The sequence below is a fragment of the Cheilinus undulatus genome, linkage group 20 (assembly GCF_018320785.1).
Source record: "Cheilinus undulatus linkage group 20, ASM1832078v1, whole genome shotgun sequence".
Lineage (NCBI taxonomy): Eukaryota > Metazoa > Chordata > Actinopteri > Labriformes > Labridae > Cheilinus > Cheilinus undulatus.
Window position 1 is genome coordinate 7,895,417 of NC_054884.1, and position 23,232 is coordinate 7,918,648.

The window sequence follows — 23,232 nt, forward strand, 5'->3', positions numbered from 1 at the left end:
TCATCCCTCGGTCGTAGCTGAAGGGATTATCTGTTCATTTCTATTGTATTGTGTTTTATTGTGCTGTTTTTCTTCGTTTCTTTAAGTATTTTGACCTTTTTTCTTCGAAACTGACACCATCCACAAAGACACAACCTTATCCTGGAGATGCTAGTCTTCACTTTAGCTATGCTGTGTCATTAATGATGCACCAGCCGTTTATGAACTTAGCAGCACGCGGAATGTTTGTTTAGTTTTACCTTTACTTCAGCACTCTTCATTTATATTTACATGACATAAAAAAGTGTCAGTTCTGCAAAGTTTCCCCACTAAATCAAAGCAGTGTTCATGTAACTTTAGTGCTGCTTTCATGCATCCCCTCCTGCAGAAACACACCCTCTCAGTCTGCTGTTTTTGGAGATGCTCTCTGCACTTGTCTTATGCAACTTGTCAAATTCCCCGGCTTGAAACAAAAGAGCAGGCTGCGGGCTGTTCACACACATAATGTCAATCCACTGAGAAGTGATGCCAAAATGTTCTGCTTTAAAGCAGATCGACTTCATAGTAGAACAGGGTGATAAGGCAGCTTAATTAGGGGGAAATTTATCATCACAATAGTCTTGATTGATTTTGAGATCATGATTACTGAGCATGATCGGTCAATAATTTTACATGTGTTTCACATGCTTAAAACACTTTTTACATTCATAACACCTTGAAAACCAAGCACTTAATCGTGTTAGATCCGTGAAAAAAACAAGAAGAATTTTAAAAATAAACATATTTATAATGGCTGTGTTTTTTTAGATCATGTTGATGTACTCCTGTGTTCAAAATATAACAGCAAACATTGAAAAATTTACCAAAAATGTGGCATGCACCACAGTGATCGTCCAGTCTTTATCTTGTTTTTATGAGTTAAAATCTTTATGGATGTTGAAGCTTTTTTAAAATACCAAGCTCTGAAAGGCAGAACATGATATACAAAGATTATATATGATTTGGCCAAATGCCAGTCGTAACACATTCACAGCTGAATGGTATCAGTATGTAGATAAAAAATAAACTACTACTGCTACTCTACTGCTTCTATAGTTGTTAGGGATGGTACCAAAAATACCTACAATATTGAGCCATAACTCAGATTCTGGTACTTTTTTAAGGTGCCACTCACTAAACTGTCTCTGCTTTCTCTGAAAACTTTCCTTTTTCATTTTAGAATTCACAACTGCACATTTCATACAGAATCTATACTGTAATTTTGGTACAAATAAGACAAAGCCATACCTCTGACTCGTGAAGATACCTAAAGCAAGACAGCACTAGGGCTGGGAAATTAATCGCAAATTAGATTAAATCACAACATGGCCTGCTGAAATTTTCAAATCGCAGAAGTTGCAATATTTCTTTAACTTGAACTGTGCCAATCAATTTTTTTGCAGCGGCAGAGATTTTATGCACATTATGCAAACATTCAAGTGTCATTTTTTACAGTGGTTTACAAAAATCCTCCTTTTTGGGTTTTATGTATGTTTTTCTTAATCAAAATGAGCAAAGCAAATTACATCACATTTGCAATACGGGCAAAAAAGTTAGCTCATTCTAAAAAAAACTGATGAAGCCTAGCGGTACTTCACGAAAGTCATACCCCAGCCTCACCTCCCCCACCCCAGCTGCCTCCTTTATAGCTTAAAGCTTGTTGAACCCCCATTTTCTGATTCATGCTACTATGGATTAATTGCCTCAAAAATAATTTCATTGTTGTTAATATACATGGTCATATTTCTGAAATTATTTATTGCTTGAATTTGCAAAAAAAGAATGCACAAGTTCAACCCCAGAGTAATCACATATTAAAACCCACTTGCAATATTTGTGGGGGAAAAAAAAACGTAATGATATTGTTTTTGCAAATCGTTCAGCCCTAGACAGCACTATACTACACTTTGATATGTAGTATTTCTGCAGTTCAACTTCTGGGTCTGAGTCTGTGTGTGTGTCATTTTTCCCATAGAGAAGTATTGATTCAGGTATTGTGTTTTAGCTCCAACACCAATTTAAAAGTATTTATCACTGGTATTGGAAAAATCTAGCTAAATGATATCCAACTCTGATAATAGTGTAGTGAACTGGAAATGCGTGATTGACTTTAAGTGTGCTTTGCTTGCAGATCTCCGCTTAGATGGAATATGTGGAATATGTGTGGTATGTCCAATACCTCTAAACTAGCTATTCTCAGCAGGTGGGCTGGGACCAAAAAAGGGGTATGAAAGCATTACCAGGAAGGTGAGCATGAAAGAAAGAGATGTGGCAAAAAGTCTATGATGTGGAAGAAGTAAACACATCCATACATTTGATTTTACTCCATTATCCCAAGATGGGCATAAGGAGTAAACTGAAGTTGTTTTCCCAAGACTTAAACTTATTAATCTCCTCCTCCTGTTCTCCCAAGATAATGAGATAATTCCTCAAATTACCAAGATTTCCCACATTGACAGGAAGATGCAGTAAAATTAATGTATCCATGCTTTCAGGGCTTCTGTAATGACGTGCTTTTAAAACATCCTTGCTTGGTTCTGACCCTTTGTTTGGTATGTTTTGCTTTATGTGTAGGGTTGGGGCATATTGGATTTTTGTGCCTATTAGGTATGCCTTTATGATATTTCCAGACTCATTTTAGCTTATGCCAAGACCAAAACTGATATACAGTTGCAAGAAAAAGTATGTGAACCCTTTGGGATTTCTTGGATTTCTGCATAAATTGGTGATAAAACATTTTCTGATCTTCATCTAAGTCACAACAATAGACAAACACAGTCTGCTTAAACTAAGACCGCACAAAAAATGATATGTTTTCATGTTTTTATTGAACAAAACATGTAAACATTCACAGTGCAGGGTGGAAAAAGTATGAGAACCCATAGGCTAATGACTGGTTGACCCTCCTTTGGCAGCAATAACCTCAACCAAACGTTTCCTGTAGTTGCAGATCAGACCTGCACAACGGTCAGGAGGAATTTTAGACCATTCCTCTTTACAAAACTGTTCAGTTCAGCAATATTCTTGGGATGTCTGGTGTGAATCGCTCTCTTGAGGTCATGCCACAGCATCTCAATCATGTTGAGGTCGGGACTCTGACTGGGCCACTCCATAAGGTGTATTTTCTTCTGTTGAAGCCATTCTGTTGTTGATTTTACTTCTATGCTTTGGGTTGTTGTCCTGTTGCATCACCCATCCTCTGTTGAGCTTCAGTTGGTGGACAGATGGTCTTAAGTTTTCCTGCAAAATGTCTTGATAAACTCGGGAATTTATTTTTCCGTCAATGACAGCAATCAGGCCCTGAGGCAGCAAAGCAGCTCCAAACCATGATGGCCCCTCCACCATATTTCACAGTTAGGATGAGGTTTTGATGTTGGTGTGCTGTGCCTTTTTTTCTCCACACGTAGCGTTGTGTGCTCCTTCCAAACAACTCAATTTTGGTTTCATCTAGCCACAGAATATTTTGCCAGTAGTGCTGTGGAACATCCAGGTGCTCTTTTGCAAACTTGAAATGTGTAGCAATGTTTTTTTTGGGACAGCAGTGGCTTCCTCCGTGGTGTCCTCCCATAAACTCCATTCTTGTTTAATGTTTTACTTATTGTAGATTTGTCAACACAAATGTTGGCATGTGCCAGAGATTTCTGTAAGTCTTTAGCTCACACTCTAGGATTCTTCTTCACCTCATTGAGCATTCTGTGCTGTGCTCTTGCAGTCATCTTTACAGGACGACCATGCCTAGGGAGAGTAGCAACAGTGCTGAACTTTCTCCATTTGTAGACAGTCTGTCTTACTGTGGACACATGAACATCAAGACTTTTAGAGATACTTTTGTAACCCTTTCCAGCTTCATGCAAGTGAACAATTCTTGATCGCAGGTCTTCTGAGAGCTCTTTTGTGCCAGGCATGGTTCACATCGGGCAATGCTTCTTGAGAACAGCAAATTCAACACTGGTGTGTGTTTTTTATAGGGCAGGGCAGCTTTAACCAACACATCCAATCTCATCACATTGATTGGACTCCAGGTTGGCTGACTCCTGGCTCCAGTTAGCTCTTGGAGAAGTCATTAGCCTAGGGGTTCACATACTTTGTCCACCCTGCACTGTGAATACTTACATGTTTTGATCAATAAAAACATGAAAACATATCATTTTTTGTGCAGTATTAGTTTAAGCAGACTGTGTTTGTCTATTGTTGTGACTTAGATGATCAGAACACATTTTATGACCAATTTATGCAGAAATCCAAGAAATCCCAAAGGGTTCACATACTTTTTCTTGCAACTATATACACATTTTTCTATTATAAAAGCAGTGTGTCTCCTGTGAAAATAGATGCTGAGTCAAGAGGAGCTGAGAGGGGAGTGTGGAAATTGACAGTCTAATGGTTGTTTAATGTTTGGGCCTCCTTGAGTGTCTATCATCCTAGGCAGCCCCCTATACCTGATGGTACAGTTGTATATTTTACAAGGCAGATAACCAGATTTATCGTCTGGAAATATCAGCAGACATTTCACTGTATGCCAGTGCCAGTGTGAAAATCATCCTGATAATGCTGTGCATCTCTAGTTCTGTCTTATGTCAAATTTCACATTTTTCATGAAATAAATTTAAGTGGCTGAAAAATTTCAAAATTTGGAATGCCAATCCTGTTCTAAAGGTGGTAGAAGGTCCTGAGGCCCTACAGTTGTAAACTACAACTCAAAACAGTGAAAATGTTCTGGGAATAACTGGAAGAAATTGACAAAAGGTGGGATGTCTCCAGCCTCAAGCTCATGCCATAAACTGGTATAAGGCCACTAGGTATTCTGTGGAAGCACGGTCCGTGGCTGGCTCCAAAGTCTGGATCCTCTAGTTTTTATGTTTTCACTTCCTTGACAAAAGCAGGATTGCAACCGTAGTGACTAACTCGCCATCAATCTCTTTATTATATTTTACACTACAAGTTATATGTAGGCCGGTGTATTGTCTGGGTATTTTCTGATACCGTTTGGGTATCATAAATGATTTGCAGAAACATCTCTATAAGATGCCAGCCAGACAAGGGATAAGAAAAAGAAACTGGTGTAACTAAACACATAATAATCACACTAATTCCAGAACTTTTTTCTTGCCTTTCAATGGGTGGCAGGATACCAGAATGAAGTATCAACATCTGTGTTGCAATTGGGTCCAGTAGGTATTGGATGTTCTGGTACTGGTACCATGTTGGTACCAATTTTCGATACTCATCCCTAGTTATATGCCAGGCATGAACATAGAAAGTGGAACGTGAAGCAAATAGAGTTTTTTTTTTCTGTGTAAACTTTTTTTTTTTTTTTTAATCTAGGAATACACAATATAATCTGCAAAATACTGGTATCAGCAGATAAAAGCTGAAGAATGTATAGGAAATTTCAGCTGATATTTACAGCTGATATGTCAGCTGTTCATACTGACAGAAATAATGAATGTGCATGAAAGCTTGTGAGGTTTAAAGCAGAGCTGACAGACCAACCTCAGCGGAAGTTTGATTTCCTTTTTTCCTCCTCATCTTTTAAAGTTTAAAGTATGCTCTGAGGACTGATTTTGTAGGTCTGAATGACAGCTAGTATAATTTGTTATACTTGAGAAGAGCTTATTTTTATGGGGTTATTTAAGGCACCTTTTGTCTGTCAGTAGGTAGGAACAGTGCCGTTTGTGGCTCTCAAAAAAGCACATGAAGCTTGGTTTTATTTCACATAAGATGTACATGTGATCCAAAGATCCATCCAGCCATTTTCTATACCGCTTGTCCTGTCTGGAGTCACAGGATGCTGGAGCCTATCCCAGGGCGAGAGGCAGGGTACACCCGGACTGGTCACCAGTTATTCTCAGGGCTGACATACAGAGGCAAACAACCATGTATGCTCACACCTATAGGCAATTTAGAGCCACCAATTAACCTAACAAGCATGTTTTTGGTGGTGGGAGGAAGCTGGAGTACCCAGAGAGAACCCATGCATGCACAGGGAGAACATGCAAACTCCACAGAAAAGCCCTGAACACAGAGCGAACCAGGAAGCATCTTGCTGTGAGGCAACAGTGTAACCTCTGGGCTGCTGTGCAGCCCATTTAATCCAAGGATAATTTTAGTTTTCATGTTGAATATTTGAAAAGAAAACATTGTAGAATGAAGGGCTGTTTGTCTTGTTTTAGGTCTGTTTCTAAAACTGCCACAGTAACAGTAACAGAAACTTTTTAAAAAGGTCTGCATGTTGGTGTTGGCTGAAAGAGTTTGTAAACATTGACGTATCAGATATGAGCAAAAATCCAACACTGTGCATCCCTAGATACAGTGGGAACAGAAATTCTTTCAGGAAGTTGGAGAGCAGGCATTTACATCTCACCCCCTTGTACTAAATCTTTGGTCTTAAGTGGCTCTTTCTGTAAGTGATGGATTTGGCCTGGCATCTTCCAGTAAACTATCTTTATAATTGATCTTTTCTTATCCTGCATCTTGTTGGAAAATATACCGATATATTTGAAAAATTGGGTATATTCCCCAGCCGTACCTCGTGGTTGCAGTTTAGTGAAACACTCTCAGCTATTTGTGTCTGCAGCACAAATAGCTGCATAAATTATCCCTGGTTTGAAGGAATGCAGCACATATTTTTGCTGTGACAGTTTAACACTCCCCCCATTGCAAGGATGATGAACGGGTGGGTGGGCAGAGAGACAATAAGAAATTTGGCTGGAATGCATATTTCCATATGCCAGCCCACATATGCACAGTCAGTGACAGAAGGCACATTGTAGCCGTCAGTCGTCTTTCTCTCTCTCTCTCTCTCTGCAGAAGGATTCATTATAAACGTGACCCAGTGTTCCAGAAATATCTTCCCACATTGAGCTGGAGTTAAGAGTTCATATTGATTCTGACAGTTTTTTACTCGTCACATCTCATCACTCTGATCACACAGAACATTGTTCTCTGACCCGCAGCCTGGTCCTGATTTTCTCCTCTTGTTGTGTGTTTTTTATATTATTCACAGCTTATTAGTGTTGGATTGTGTCATGGTCCAATTAGCATCAGGGTCATGGGTCAACAACGCATGATATGAAAATTTCCTGTACCAATTATCCCACAGTTAGCCTCTATAATTCTCACTTATGTACAGATGTACAGGGAATTAGGAGTTTATATCTGATTCATAACTTTTATTGTACAGTAGTTGCATTTTTAATTTGTTTGGCCTTTCCCTGTAAAATGTACGGTCACTTCTCTCTTTATGCTCCAAAGTTTCTTGACATTAAAGACCTTTTTGATGCCACCTTAAAGGTGGTCTGTGTTTACAGAGCATTCAGGGAGCATTCAGACCCCATTTATGTTATGATGCAGCCTGATGCTACAGTCAAAAGAAAATCACTTTTATTCTCATTAATCTACACTCAGTACCCCATTATGACAAAGTGAAAACAGAATTTTCGAAAACATTTCTAAATAATTATAATTTAAAAACTGAAATATCACATAGGTATTCAGACCTTGTGCAAAACCTTGAAATTCAGTTCAGTTTCCCCCCATTTCTTTGGATCTTTGCTAACATTTACACCTTGATTGGAGTCCAGGTGTCGGTAATTTAATTGATTTGACATGATTTAGAAAGGCACACACCTCTATAGGCCTCACAGCTGACAATGACATCAGAGCAAAAACCAAGCCATGAGGTCGAAGGAACTACCTGCAGAGATTTTTGTAAGACACAGACCTGGGGAAGGTTACAGAAAAAAATTCTGCTTCATTTAAGGTCCCCAAGAGTACAGTGGCATCCATAATTCTCAAATGGAAGAAGTCTGGCACAACAAGGACTCTTGAAAGAGCTGGTTGCCCGGCGGAAAGAAGGGCCTTACTAAGAAAATTGTCCAAGAACCCAGTGGTCACTCTGACTGAGCTCCAGAGATTCTGTGTGGAGATTTCTGCCCATATTGAGTTTGCAGTAAGTTAAACTTGAAAGCCAAGCTGCACTGAGTTTGCTTGGAGAGGTGGTCTCAGGCTTAGTTCATATAGCCTATGTGTACTCTGTATAGACTTTATGCACTTTATGTTCAGTTTTTAGCTCAGTCTGTGTCAAATTCTGTGAAACTGACACTAAATTGCAGTGAATAAATTGAGAAATCCTGCTCTTGACCATTTTACAACTATTTTGTGTTCTCTACTTAGGCATATTTTGTGATGTATCGTTATACAATTTTCTTGCAATATATATCGATTATCGCTGTATTGTGATAATATCGGTATCCTGGACCATGTATCGTGTATGGTGTCGGGAGGTACCTTGTGATTCCCACCCCTATTCCTAATGTACTCAGCCAATGACAGAAGCAATAATATCGTGGACTTATACCAGAAAGGATGATAAATTAACCCCAAAAGATAAAATCATCTGCTGTTGACATACTGTTCCTGCTTGAAGTCACAGATCTTCCATCATCTCTGCCCGCTGAAAAGAGCTGCGTGCTGCGGCGCTCAACCCAGACAATCCAGTGGGCGAGGTTGACTCGCTCGCCTTCGGTTGGAGCAAACTTGAGGTACTTGGATGCACGGCGCAGTCGTCGTATGTGGAAATCGTGGGTTAGTCACTCAGCAAACCAGTCCCACAGGCATGATTGCAATGTTTAATGTATTCTGCATAACTATCACTGTTCGTTGCGTGTTTAGGCATATTGCATCTAAAAATCATCCTAGATTTATAGTCATTTTTTTACCCCAGGTATGACTGAACAGAGAGAATTAGAGGTATTTAAAGTTTTGACAGAGTAAGCAGAAGAAGTAAGACAGTTTAAATCACATTTGTTCAAATTTGGGAAGTGGGCTGGAGTTTTGTAGCCATTTTTGGCAAATCCAAACAAAAAGAATTTAATACTGTGTGTTTAAGGCATCTATTTTTGTGTCTATGATATTGAAACATTGATACTATTTGATTATTATTTTTTTTTTTTACTGTGTTGAAGTTTAAAAGTCTTGCGTTGTGGCAGCCCTAGTTTGAAGTGAGTTTAGGGAGATATATCAAAGTGTGTTCATGGGGGCTGGTACTTTTTTAGTCTGAATGCATTCTTTCATGAAGACCCCGTCCATCCGGGGTCAGAGAGCGTTTACCCTGAAGTATTATCCCGTGTAGTGTCCTACAAATGCACTGCACGTCTCCACATTTTGCTGCCACTTTGTATTCTCCAACTTGTTACTCCAGTTCTGTCACGATCCTGTAAACCTGCTTCTCTCCAATGAGTCACATTCCCTTCATATGAATCCTGTAGTTTTCTCGCTGATGGCCTTTTTACAAGCCTCTGCAGAGGGTCCTCCCGAGGGTGAGTGTTGAGTGCAGTCAGAGAGATGAAGTTGCACAGATGATGTTGCTCTACTTGTTTCAGGGGCCTCAGCTGCCACCATGGCCGTGGCAGCTGAGCACTCGCACTGATAGTCCTAAAGTAAGGCTGCTGCTTTACAGACTCAACCAACAGCTTCATCTTTGATGGCCTCTTTCTATTTAGAGCCTGAAATACCTCCAAGGTCTGTCTCTTTGGAAGCTTTGATGTTATTATCCAGTCAGCAGTGTACAGAGAGTTCATAGAGCAGGCAGTGAGTCCAGCATGAACAACAAACCTGAAATAACGCAGATTTTAACCAGCAGGGATATGCAACTTTTAAAATGACAGTGAAAATAACATTAAAACTTTGCAACATTGTGACCCTCATGCTTTAGGGAACCGAAGTTTTTTTGTTATCTGAAGTTTCCTGCCTTTCTGTCATCTTCTTTGGCTCTTTTGCTCATCAAACTAACCGGACTAAGAATGAGGGCAGGCTTCACATAGGGTCAACTGGGTGCATTTACATCAACATATAACTGGAAAAGGACATATTGACAAGCAGAGAAGGGTATGACACAGTTTCCCTTCATGCACAATTTGCACCTGTTGAGCACCAGTCTTCCCCTGTAGCTCTCCTCGGCTTCATGTGGAAATTTAACTACTTAACTGGCAGGAAAAGTCAGAGTCAAACTGGTCTGAAAAATGTTGCTTTTTGTCCTCATACATGCAACTCCATCCTGAACATATGTGGATATTTTCAGGGTTTTGTCCACATTTGAAAACACCCCTACGAGTGCATTCTGCAAAAGTCTTCTAATTTACAAAGCTGCATGTTAAAATAGGAGGAAGCTTAGAGATGAAAAAATGCATCAAACATGACATTTCTGATGCTAAGCTCGTATTCTTTTGTCATCAGGAGCAGCTCGTTGTAATACTAACAGTATCTAGATTGACTTTTGCATATTAATATTCATAGCAGAGGGCTGCCTCACACTGTTATATTTTATTTACAGTTTGTCAAATATAATAAATCACATTTGGTAGTCTGTGCACACGCGCATACACGTGTGCACCCATGGAAACCCACAAACCTCAGAGCCACAACCACAAAACAAATCCTAATTTAGACTGTAACCACCTCTGCTCATCACATCTCAGCCTGCAGTCAGCCTCAGAAGTCTGTTATTTTAAAGACAAATGTTAAAGAATGACCGTCTTCACACAGGTTTATGTTAAAAGAAACAGTTTCAGTGCGTATGAATAGTTCTTTTTTGTTATTTCTAAATGAGTGTGTTATCTAATCCCCTGGTCATCAGATTCTGTGTGTTCAGTGGAGCAGGCTCCTCTCTCCTTATATGTCCGTATCAGACTGCTAAATGTTGCCCTTAGCTCAGGCGGTAGGTGCACTTTAGGGTGATTACTTTGTGCTGCTTTCACTTCACATCTTCTCCTAATCAAACAGCATCATTTCTGTTTTACTGCTGAATATTATTAAAGGTCCAGTAGTTAAAAGAAGACTTGGTTTAATTTCTAATGCATGAAATGTTTATTCTGCTGATTTTCAAATGTAGATGCAGTTCTAGTAAAAGCGAAGTATTTATAACTTAGCAATCAAACCATATCTTTACTGTTGTATTTGTGCAGTTTAGAGAGTAGACTCTCTTTCTCAAAGTAGCCGGTTTTATTTGTTGGTCTCTCTACTTTACTTTGTAGTGTCCTGAGACATCCAACAGGTGTCAGCATAACCTGATAATAGGAGCACAAAAGTCATCCTTATTCAGTCAACAGCATGCTTTTACTTCCTTTGTTTAACAGAACAGAACAAAACCCTCCCAAGGAGCAAGTCAACAAGTATCCTACAGTTAAAACAACTGAACTACACTATGTGAGAATTCATTTGTCGCATGTTTTAATTTATGGGAGTTAACACAATAATTAACTGGCTGAACAAATATGAAGCCTGTTCAGCTGACTGAAAAATGCAAATAGTCTAATAAATGGACGGCAATAATTCTCAAAATATGAACTCTGTTACATTTTTTCAACTGATGCAGTTATTTAATATGCTGAGAAAACAAATTTCACCTCCAAACATCTTTATTTATTCAAGTTTCTCACAAAAACCATGGCAGATCTGCTGTTTTTCACAATGATATAGCACAGATTTCACCACAGATTTATATTATTTGAACTGGATTTATTTATTAACTTATATTTTTGTAGTTTTTCGGGGGTGGGGATTGATTCCCTGAAACCCTTATATGATAGTGATTCGTTATTAAAATCCTAATTAATCATAAAATTTACAGTCAATTATGATTATTCAATTTCTGACATTTTGTTATTTGGCATTTTAAAGAACAGTGAAAGCCACCTCCGTGTGCTTTCACACTTACATTGTTTGGTCCAGCCTTTGGGACTTTCCAGTTTGACCCGAACCTAAATGGCAGGCCTGAAACCTCCCATGGATCATGGTCTGGACCAACCAATTTAGGTGGTCTCGGCCCAGACCAAACTGAACCATGGCCTGGTTCATGCCCAGTGTGAAAGCATTGTTTTCAAAGTTTGGACCTTCGTATCAATGACAGGAAATTATAAGGCATGAGAACCAGAAAAGAGAAAAACCCACAACAAAACAAAATGAGCTGTGGAAGCACATTAATGTTGTCAGGGGCCAACTGGAAAAAACACATAGAAATATGTAAACTTTCAGACTTTTTTCAAATAGGATGAAAGAGAGAGGATACAAGAGGACGTAAGAAAAGTGTGTTGTGCTCTGTGAAAAACACAGTTTCAAACAAGGTTACACATTAGGAAATAGACAGGAGTGCACGTACAAAATGACTCACTTACATCCAATGATTCCCACTTAATGTGACAGCATTTACACGTAATTTTTTTCAACAGTTCTTTTTTATGCTTTTAATGTATAATGTGTACCATTCTAAGGGTAAAACATGTTAGGGATGCATGATATTGATTTTTGTTGATATCTGATATGCCAGCTCATTTTAACCAGTGTGGATACTGATAAATGCACATCTTTTGTCATTGTAAAAAAACATAAGTGTCTCTGGTACAAAGACAGGCTGAATCAAGTAGCTCTGATGGAGGAGCTGGGAAGTAGACAGTCTGGTAGTTGGATATTTGAGGCTTAATTTGAAATGTTCAGAACTCATGATTGAGCCCCTGGTGTGTGTGACGACCTAGGCAGCCACCTATACCTGATGGGAAAGTTGTGTGTTTTCAGGTATTTAAAGCCAATGTATGATTTACAGCTGATATATCGGCTATAAATATCGGCAGTATAAATCATATATTGGCCTTGGATATCCACTAAGTGTACAACTTTACCATCAGGTGTAGTAAAACAATTCTATCTGCTGATACTAATTTTACTTTTTAAGCTAATATCTGCCGATTCAGATATAATTTCATGCATCCCTACATCATGCTTTTATTTTGAAAGAACATAAGGGACTTCAGGATCAAAAGTTACAGCATTTTCTCTTCCACAGGGGAAAAGGAGCTTGCTATAGATAGTAAAGAGTATGGATATTATATGATGTTTACCAGTGTTGCATTCTAGTTTAACATTCTGGTATCGTTCCCAGACTGCTCCTGAGCCTCTCAGTGGACTATTTTTTGCCTTCATAGACATTAATCAAGTGTTTGATTATGCAGCAGTACTGTCAGCCGGCAAGGCTCTTCACTCGATTGATCGTTGATTTATTGTCTGTAGGAAATGCTACAGCTGACTCTTGCAGCAGCCATGGAGGCTGTTAGGATGCAGTGAGCATCGGTACAAGGCCTCATAATGCATGGAGCGTAAACAGCTCAATAAAAGAGCACTCACATGATTCACAGCGGTTTAATGGAAAGAGGAGAGGACCATACATTAGAGCAGAGAATGTCCAGCGCTGACTTACTGCAAAGTTTGGTTACACATCGGGATGATAAAGTTTAATCAAGACTGCAATCAAGAAAACTTTACTCTTTCTGGAATCATTTAATTTAAGATAAGTGTTGAACTGAGCACCACACCCTGAAGCTGGGTGTCAGGTTTTCTTACAAAATGACCAAAGATGAGGAACAGCCATTTGAAAGAGAAGCAGGTTATAGTCTTCTCTAAAGTCAAACTATTAAATGTACATTGTTTTACTGTTTTTCAGACTGTAATGCTCAGGTCTGTACAGTGTGATGGGGGCTGTTTTCAGTGGTTGTATGTGAGCGGGGGTAAGGGTCGGGGGGGATGGACAGGCTGAGACTTGCAGTGAAAAGTGTGACAATGGAGCTCTGTTAAACTGTGTGCGCTACATGTTTGTGACAGGCAGGAATGATGTGGGTAGATGCTGTGTGGGTCAAGGTCGAGAGGTCGTACATGAGGCCAGTATGACCTCGTTTGATGCTGATGGTTCCCACGTAGACCCATGGAGGAAAGGTGCGTTTAACAGGGATGTTAGGACACCAAAACTTTAATACTCATTAGCCTAAAATGATATTCTTATATTGATATTTCCTGTGTAAAGTAGATGTCTTAATGGCACCAAACTTTTTACTCAGAAAAGATTGCCAGCCAACTCCTGCATTCACCTGAATTGATCTATCTGTTTTGTATTTTGTGAGTGAAGGACGGGGGCTGGAGGGTGGTGAAGGTTGTAACTTCACTCACAGTGGCCCATTCTACTTTACCAGGTGGGCTGTTCAGGAATGTGTCAATGAAAGACTGTTGGTGATTACACTGCAGGAGAGGAATGATGTTTTCTGAGGGAAAGGAGAGAAGCGGTGGGAAAGGCACAGAAAGCTCTTTTAAGTGTGGGTGTCATGATTATTCATCAAAAATGAGGGCTAAATTAAATCTTTGAAATCAACGTGGAGCTTAAATGGACCCTTGGTTACTGTTAGGAGGTTAAACTAATCTCTTGCTGCTGAGCTTGTCTCATTTGAAACACTGAAAAATCGATGCCCTACGAGTGATTCGACAAACTTTGATCTGTATTTAATTGATTTGATTCTGTCATGTGAATATTCTCTGGAAATCTGTCTGAGGTTGCCTGCATGTAGAGAGGGCTTGAATCAGATTGTAGCTTGTGAATGGACATCTGAATTGGCTTGTCTTGTCTAGGAAGATTCAAACCCCTAATATTTTGTATGTCTATGCTCCTTAAATTATATATAGATTGTTAACTCTGTCTAAGATTTGCCAAGAATAATCCTCTGCTGTTTTGAAGTAATGAACGGTGGACTTCATGCTCCTGCAGAGTGAAGAAGATAAAAACAGAAGCAGTGAAAACAGGGCCCTTAGTGCTCCGGAGGTATCAGGTGTAGTCAATTACAGCTGCTGTCAGCTCTGCAGCCCATGTGTCTTTATCACTGTGTGGGGATATCTATACACATACCCCCATTAACCGGCCAATCCAGAGAGCTCCAGCTGGATCTCTCTTGGGGGGAGGTCTGGTCCCATCTGGGCTCCCAGCTGCTGCACTCTGCTCTCAGGATCAGGTATCACAGCGCAGACGAGACCTCCATAACTGTCTCATGATCCAGATGTATTAATGCTGCAGGGCTGCTCCATTTGTTACAGGCTAACGTGCATTGATTCTTTAATTTTTGCTTATTAATCACACTTTATATTATTACTGCAGCACTGAATAATGTTGTCAGGCACGTTTACTCAAATTCTGCCAGTTAAATGCAGAAAAATCAAAGCCAGGGAAGGAAGATGCTTCAGAGAGAAGAGCTTCTACTATTGACCGTGTATTATCTTCCAATACTTACGGCAAATATTTGTCACACATATTGACAGAAATGTTGGTATCTGCAGATACAGATATGCTGATATACTGTGCATCTATAGGTTGTTTGCAGATGATGCCACATTACATTGAAGAACTCCAGAGGAGGGGCAGGAAGATGTCTGTGAAGTGCTGTCAAAATGCTGAAGTTTTGTGCTGTAAACAGCAGTGCCAACTGCTCAAATTGGGGAAAAAAACAATCTTGAGCTACTTTTGAGTCCCTGAAGTAGTGACACATTACGGCAAAAGTTTAAGAAGCTCACCAAAAGGAGTGGAGTCAGACCACATCCACAAACAGTCCATGTTTTGTACAGTTTTTCACAGTAAACCCTAGGGGTGTAATGGTATGGAAAAACTTTGGTTTGGGATGTACCTGGGTTTTAAAGTTATGGTTTGGTACGCTTTCGGTACAGTGAAGACAACACAGAATTACTTTTTCTTAATTGGGAATTTGGAAACTTCCCTTGACATTTATATTTAAATAAATTAAGATAAATAGGCTAAATAAATTACATTTAAATTTGGAATAATGCTGCAATCTTCTTCTAAAAGGTGGTAAATGTTGCAGTTACTAATTTATTTATTTTCATTGATATATTGACATATTGATACCATTTCCTCTAATTTTAAAATTTCCCATTTAAACTTGAACACATCACAATACAATTAGTTAGCTCGTTAAGTGTGCTAATTGTCATCTATCCAGCCAATTTCACCACAGACTTCAGCACTGGATTAACTTTTTAACTGATGGAACCTACTACAAAGTTTGGGAGCACTTTCTACTGCCCATCTGAGCCGATAAGGAGGTTAAAGTCATCTGAAATCTGAGGAGAACTGTTACCAATGCTTTAACCCAGCTGCAGACATGATGAACTCTCATTATCCTCCTCTCCTGAGGCTGATAGTCGAAGGTACCGAATTTAGGTTTAATTTGATTCACAAAACTGGAACATAATTAAAAGACCTCAAATAATGAGAAGTTCATAAAGGGCTGGTGAGACTGTTTGTGGAAAGGCAGAGGATTAGAGTTTCTTTATGTTTGCTCAGTTAACTTTTAACGGATATTTTAATCCTGTTTTCTCAACAGCTTTTATGGTATTGGCTGCTTTAGAAATAAATGTATCACTTTTGTTTGCTTAAAAATGATGACATATGACGTTCATGTTTGTGTGGTACCATTTCTGATACTTTAACGGATCCGATGGATGAGCTGTTAGCAACGTACCTGCTAAATAATGTCCACACTCCTGCGACTTTGTCCACTCAGTGTAAACACTAACATCAACTTTACTCATAAAAACTGAGATGAACTTACTCTGTTTTTGTAACCTGTTCTAAACACTTATAATAAACAAGGCACTTGTACTGTGGGCCACAAAATCTCAAGACCTCGATTTACTTAAATTTACTTGTTTCATAAATTAAGTATGTAGAACATGTACATTTTTTTCACTGTGGTATTTTACATTCAGGCTATTGCTGTCTCATTTGCTGTGATTTTGTGGATGCCAGGATGGTGTGGGTTGCGCTCCAGTCCTCCTGTCTGTGTTTGAGCTTTGCACTAGCTGTAGTTGTTCAGTACATGTCTATATTGTACAGAGAGGTCCGTACCAATTCGGTGTGGTATGAATGCGTGCACCTTTAGTCTTAGTCAATCTTTGCTTCCTTCCCCAGTCTGACTTTAGTGTGTCATTGAGATCATGTGACTGCAAACAACCTATGGTGGATTTTCATTGGGTAATACTAATGAAACAGTGCTAATAGTATTACATCAGGGTTTAAGATTCTGGTATCCTGACAGCCCTCAGATACATAATAATGGTTCTGATATTAAAATATTGCGAACTAATTTATGCATTATCTTAATTGAAAATCTGTAGTTATTTTAAATCTTCAGTGATGTTTGATATAATTGATCATTAAAATTATAGTGGTTCTATTATTTTAAAACAAGCGTTAAAAATAAGAATACAAAATTCTGACAACTAGTTCAGAGAATCCCTGAGTTGATTTTTAGGAGAGCACAAATTACAGTACAAGCTAAAATTAGAACAAGAGCCTCTTTCACACATCCACTGAACCTTTGTACTTGTCCAGACGTCACCCCGAGGAGCTGCATGAGAGAGCGTAAACGCCTGAACCCTTTGAACACTGAGCAGACTTCACCGTGCCAACCCTCCACTACAAAGTGGATCTGGGGATGAGTGTAAAATAACTCCATCAGACTGACAGCCTACTCTTCTGACAATCATTACAGTGAATCAGTGCTGAAAAAAAATAGACTGCTGTTTTTAACCTGAAAAATCGGCTTCCCAGTGTTTAACTCGGTGATAAACCAACATGCAGAGAGAGGCAGCCACTGCTTGAAGGCATTTGCTTTTCAGATGAACAACATGAAAGACAAGAGCTGTGTCTGCTAACCCCTGATTTCATCATTCCCACATGTTTCTGAGCAAAACACGGATCCTAAAATAGACTGAGTGCTTGTCAAACTTGCCAGGTCAATGGAAGGCAGAGCAGCTAATGTGGCTAACCAGATTCAAAACAAAGGAAGTGAAGATGCTTCAGAGATGTTGGCTCTGCCAGCAGAAATCTGACCACACCACAATCACTGTGTTCATGCCCAGATAAAGCACACTGGCTTTAGTGTGGATTTATCCATGCCGTGTTTAAAATGATATTTAGGCTTATGCTCTTTTAAGAAAAAGGATAGCAAAGAGGAATAACGCTATCACATCACTGTTTTGCCATAATGCTCTACATCCTTGTGAGAAATGCTGATTCGGTAACTCCTGTGTTTTGTGTCAGGTGTTTATGTCTTCTTCATGCTTTGACACCAGCGATAGCCAGGGGGCTTTTTAGGGCTGTCTGCCCTAAAAAGTTCTGCACGCTTTGTGCAATAGAGATGGGAAAATAATTTCATTGCAATTTTCTTTCAAATATTGCAGTTGTCATTTATTATTTTTAAAGTTCTTCATGTATTTCATATATTTCTTATGTATTTTTCATTAAACACAAGCAATAAATCATTCTATATTATAAACAATACAATATTAATTAGATTAAACTAGGGCTGAATGATTTTACAAAAATATCTAATTGTGATTTTTCTAGTTTTGACTCATATTGCAAATTTTATATAAATTATAGTGATGTAAAGGGTATTATCTTTTTATGTCATTACAAAAAAACATGCAACAAAAGAAGGAGAGTAAGTTTTTGTAAACTGTTCTAAAATGACCCTTGAATGTTTGCATGAAGTTTATGCTACCCAAACGGCACAAAAATGGGAATAATTCATGCGGATAATGTGCGAATTCCGATGCGCTTTTCTATGCACATCAGGAGCGACGCGATTTTTGGAATAAATTATGTGCATGGTAAAAAAACACAACTGCACTGCAAAAGTCTGCAGTGTGTTTCTGGTAAACTGAGGATTAGAGCGAATGATAAAATGAGGTTTCTGCCTCTCAGCGCTGGTACACCATCGGTCACTGGCATTTTTTTCAATGCTTCTTCCACTGCACTTGGAGGAGGGATGGACTTTCTTTAAACTAAATGATATGAATAGGCTAAAAATGTTCAGGGCACTCTTGTGGTTCGCTGGTGTAAAAGCTTGTATTGACTAACTACATGCTTGAGTACAAATAATTATATGCACAAATAGCATACCTCTGGTGTGCATGGTGCTTTATTATTCATTATATATTTATTATCAATCTTATCAGACTTTGGATGTGAGAGGTTTGGAGTTATGTTCATGCCTTGCTTTTGAATGCATTACCTCAAAATCAAAACCTCAAAATTTCTTCAAGCTTGGTATAAATGCCTATACTGACTAAATGATAAACGGATTACATTTTGAAAATTGTGGGTCAAAAGTCAAAGTCATTGAGGCTAGACCTGGGCAATTAATCAAAATTAGATGAAATCGCAGTATGGCCTGCTGCAGTTTTCAAATCGCAGTTGCAATATTTCTTTAACCTGATATTTGTGTCAAAATACTGGTTTAAAACATATTTTGCAGCACAGATGTTATGCATTACATGTCATGAAATGATTCAGGTGACTTTTTTTTTTAGAATAGTCTACAAACAATCCTACTTTCTTTATTTCTGTACAGTTTTTCTGATAAAATATGAAGATAACATCAATATAAGCATTCCCTTCAACACAGTAATTAATATCGAATTTGCAATATGAGTCAAAATCATCACAATTAGATATTTTTTTCAATATTGTTTAGCCCTTGTTTTATAGAATAGACTAGAATAGAATAATTCTTTATTGTCCACTGAGGTGGAAAATTGTCTTTGGCTCACCAGCACAGGAGACAGACAGCACTAAAGTTCAAACATTGTCATACATAAAAACATATAATAGACACAGTAAAAACAGAGTTAAGATATAGTAAAAATAAGAATACAAGTAGCGGCAAGATGGGATCTAGTAAAATAAGTAAAACAGAGGTAATATTGTTTTGGTTATAATATAGAATATCAAATTGCAGTTGCAATATTGAAGAAAATAATCGCAATTAGATTATTTTCCCAAATCGTTCAGCCCTAATTGGGGCCAATATTTATCCCTTTGTTGTAAATGCAGTAACTAAAGAATGCTATAAGATGCTTTATTCAAATTTGCACAAATGCCCACTCTAGCTGTGTTTCCGTTACAGTTTTTTGCAAAATAAAAGCGAGAGTTCTTAAATTTTGACTAAGTACAATTGTGCTTTGAATGCCTTTCCAGTCTCGTAATCCTCGCAAGATCTCATCTCGCGACACTCCGCTGCAAGGAAGATGGTTGTTCAAAACCTGTTGTGTGTTGGTACAGTTATGATTTCATCTACAGCAGTTGCCTCGACAATTTTGAACAAAAGATGAAGGCAACAGATGATAGTTCAGAGGTAAAGTCCAAATGTATGGCAAAAGCCATATGGAAAAGTGTTTTCATTACACTTTTGTGATATATTTCTATAACAAAACATCTGAAAAACCTCCTCATGACAGCGTGAAAACTTTTTAGCAAGTTTTTCAAAATTCAGGTGCTTCCATACCAGTTTTTTATTGTGCTGTTTAGATTTTGTGCATTTCTTAGGGTAATGGAACTGCAGCTTCTCACTCAGGATAAACTGATTTCACTTTAAACATCAAGACGGTCAAAGGTCAAGGCCATTGGTCCTCATGTTCATCATAATACAGTATATCAAGAAACACTGTAAGAGATTTTATCTCTGCACACTTGTCCACTCTGACTCAAGGATAAACTATGTAGATTTTGGGGGTCAAAGGTCAACTTCACTGGCTTTCTTGCTCATCCCTTGTTTTTTACTTACCACTTTACTTTCACTGTCTGTCAGTTGCATACAATGCATGAGCATGTAAGTGCTGGGCAGTAGTTTAAGTTCTGTCAGTGAATCAGAGATCTGATTTGGTCTAAGGTGATTGTCTTCCTCCAGAGAAATCATGGATGGACTAGAGGGGTCTATTTATCCAATCTCAGAAAACTTTTATCCTTACACATAGAACCTCAGTGTGTCTCACTAGTTTATGGTACAGAACAATAACGTACTGAAGCCTTGTTATGAATGTGTCTGTCAGTGTGGTCTTCTCTGGTTGTGTTTCCTTCCTCTCTCTTGGTGCTTCTGCGTTCTTTGAAACACAAACACCCAAACTGTTTTGTGCGATGCCTCCTCAGACACACAGAGCCACTGTGTAATGTGGAACAATGGTCCTATATATCAGGCCGGACTGGTCTGCGGTCAGTGTGAGTCCACAGTGAAGACACCATGTCTGCTGAGAGCCGACTGGACCGGACTGGGCTCAGGGTGCTCTGTTTTCAGGATCTGACTAAAACAAGTCTCTTAATGTCTGTTTACAGAGCATCCGAGTCTTCTACCACTGCCTGATGCTGCTGAGAGGGCGAACATACCCTGATTTTATTATTTAAAATCTGGATACCATCGTAAGTTCATGAAAATGTCATCACAGCATGAAACTGAGGCCTTTTTGTGGAGATGGTATATTTCAAAATGGAAGTACATGAGATATTGATTAACTAAGAAAATAAAGCACACCTGATATTCAGTATATTCAATAATAGGTCAGAACTTTGCTAAATTCTGCTGGCCTAATGAAGCCAAAATGGTATCAAATAAAGAGCCATTTGGTAACTGAAGAGCCAGATGCTCCTGCTGAGCTGAGCCAAATGATCAAGACCAGTAAAAAGAGAACCAGCTTTCATCACCACAGAGCTAAACAGTCACGGCCTACTTTTCCTCAACTGTTTACGTCAGTAGCAGCCAGTACCTGAAAGTCTTGGGTAATGATCGGCTCTAGGGCTGAACGATGTTGGAATAAAACAGACGTTGCGACAGTTTTTGTCTCTGTGGTACATATTACTACTTTTTTAATCAGAAAAAGAACAGAAAACCAGATAAATGAATTGTCTTTATGTACATTTATTGAATTTGAATTAAAGAATAGTCATTTTTCTCTCATTAAGTCTTTATGCATTTGTTGGATTTGGAAAATCCCGCTGTGCAGCCTCTAACAGCTGCTCTGACTCACAGACAAGGATGGAGGATGAGTAGAGACAGAGCAGGTGGATGCAGCGACTCGTTTCTTCATCAACTTTACAAACTAAATTTACAAACATCCTTCTCCTGCTGGATTTCTGACTATTACCACCTACTACTGCAGCACGTGCCTTCCACTCCCGCTCACAGCCGCAACAGGTGTGTCAAAGCATTCTGCGCAGATTCTTGCAATCCTTGTTAAATATTTAGAATAACAGACAGTGTGTTTAATCAAAGGCAATATAGAAATATTCACGTAAGCCCCACCCTGATAAAGTTTCCTCTCTGAATATAGGAACCGCTAAGACAACATTCACATCCTTGTCATGTGCACAGGCACATGGGTAAAAAAAGCAGCTGGGAGTCTCAGGCTGATTTAACTCCTAGTTTTGACTTAGTAATAGCAATGTCAAAGTAATAATTAACAACCTTTTTTACACATCAATTATCATCATATATTTTTAAGTCATAAGAAGGCGAAATAGTTTTCTGATCTCTGGAAAGTTTGTGCTTCATAAAAACTGCAGCACGCTTCCCTCAGCTCTCACAGACCATACACTAATTTTTACTCTATTTACGCCGTGTTATTACCTTCCTCATCAGTAGATGCTTAATGCGATAAGGCCAATTTGCATGGAAAGGGGTGTTTTAATCTCAAATTACTGCATATGAGCTCAGCCCCTCTGCATCCCGGTGCGGATGTGTGGTGGTAGGCCAACATCTCAATAAGGGAAGCGTTTAAAGATTTTTGCCATAATCACCCAGCCCTAACTTAGGCAAAAGTGTGGAGTGCAGATCAAGACAGACACACAGACTCTGCTGCACAGTGTTCGAGTTGACTATAATGCACGTTCAACACAGAAGCGTGAAAATGTGATTTTGGCTAAAATCCTAAATCACAGAAGAGGCTGCATGACGTGCGCTAGGTCACTTGACTATTGCACATCCTTGCAATGTGATTGTTGCACATGTGCACATCCGCATCACAATAGAAACATGATATAGCGCTTGGCCCCAATAGGCTCTGCCAATCAGAGATGTTGCTGTTCATGAGTGATGAGTTTGGTGCTTCTGAATGTTTCTACCTGCTAAAAGGAGGTTGTCCTTGCCACTGAAACTTTGCTTACTGTTGCTTAGTGCTGAGCTGAGTAGATTAATGCTGCATCTGGCTTAAGTTGAATAGCTGAATAGTTAAGTAATATTATATTTGACTCACTGCAGTGTTGGGAGGGGCTCATACCACAGTCTGCTTAGGGCCTCACTTTGGCTGGAGGCGGCCCTGCTCATCTGTGTAGCAGTTTAAAAAAAAAAAAAAACAGTCTTTGGTAAAAATACAGATGTTTAAGAAGATTCTTAGTTGAATTAAGGATAAGATCTGATCTTGTTGACTTTCTGTAAAATGATGTTTCTATGAAATGTTACGCTGTGATAATTCCTCTGGAGACAGTATACTCATTTATTATGCGTGAGGGTTTAGATGGCGGTCATTCGGAGCATGAAAAAGAAGTTGTAGTTATTT

At 38.9% G+C, this 23,232-nt stretch overlaps 1 protein-coding gene across 6 annotated transcripts in view; it reads left to right on the plus strand.

Moving 5' to 3' along the window:
* LOC121528108 (rho GTPase-activating protein 23-like) overlaps window positions 1-23,232 on the plus strand; it is a 121,555-nt gene that overhangs the window by 40,194 nt on the left and 58,129 nt on the right. The gene's annotated exons all lie outside the window — the stretch shown is intronic.